At 68.2% G+C, this 340-nt stretch overlaps 1 protein-coding gene across 3 annotated transcripts in view; it reads right to left on the reverse strand.

Annotated features, from left to right (window-relative positions):
- The window catches only part of SYNC (syncoilin, intermediate filament protein), an 18,369-nt gene extending 18,276 nt beyond the window's left edge, over positions 1 to 93 (reverse strand). The window contains exon 1 of one of the 3 annotated variants that reach the window (XM_067725305.1): positions 1 to 93. This exon is cut by the window's left edge and continues 497 nt beyond it. The gene's annotated coding sequence lies outside the window, so the exon portion shown is untranslated. The other 2 variants (XM_067725303.1, XM_067725304.1) reach the window with 2 other exon arrangements.
- Between the last annotated feature and the right edge of the window lie 247 nt (positions 94 to 340).

Consider the following 340-nt stretch of genomic DNA (forward strand, 5'->3'; position numbering starts at 1 on the left):
CACCCTGCCCGCCGCCCGCAGGAGTTCGGGGGTGTCAGCCGCCGCCCGGCGCCCTGCGATGCCCCCTCGCCTGAGCGCTGTGCCCCGCAGCTGTCGCCGAGGGCTGGCGGAGGAGGGGGTAACACTACACCCCGTACGTTTGCGGACAGTCCGGAGCCTGGGGAAGGGCGGTGGGAGGACTGCGTGGGAGGGTTTAAGCCTCTAAGTTTCAGTCCATATTTAACACCGCTTTCTGCCCTCACGCTGCGAGGTTTCCAGGGGTCTCTCCGCTTGCTCCAGCTGTCACCCCCCACCCGCCCTGCTTCTGCCCACTGCAAGGCGTGCCCCCTCCCCCAAGTCC

The sequence above is a fragment of the Pseudorca crassidens genome, chromosome 2 (genome assembly GCF_039906515.1).
Source record: "Pseudorca crassidens isolate mPseCra1 chromosome 2, mPseCra1.hap1, whole genome shotgun sequence".
NCBI lineage: Eukaryota > Metazoa > Chordata > Mammalia > Artiodactyla > Delphinidae > Pseudorca > Pseudorca crassidens.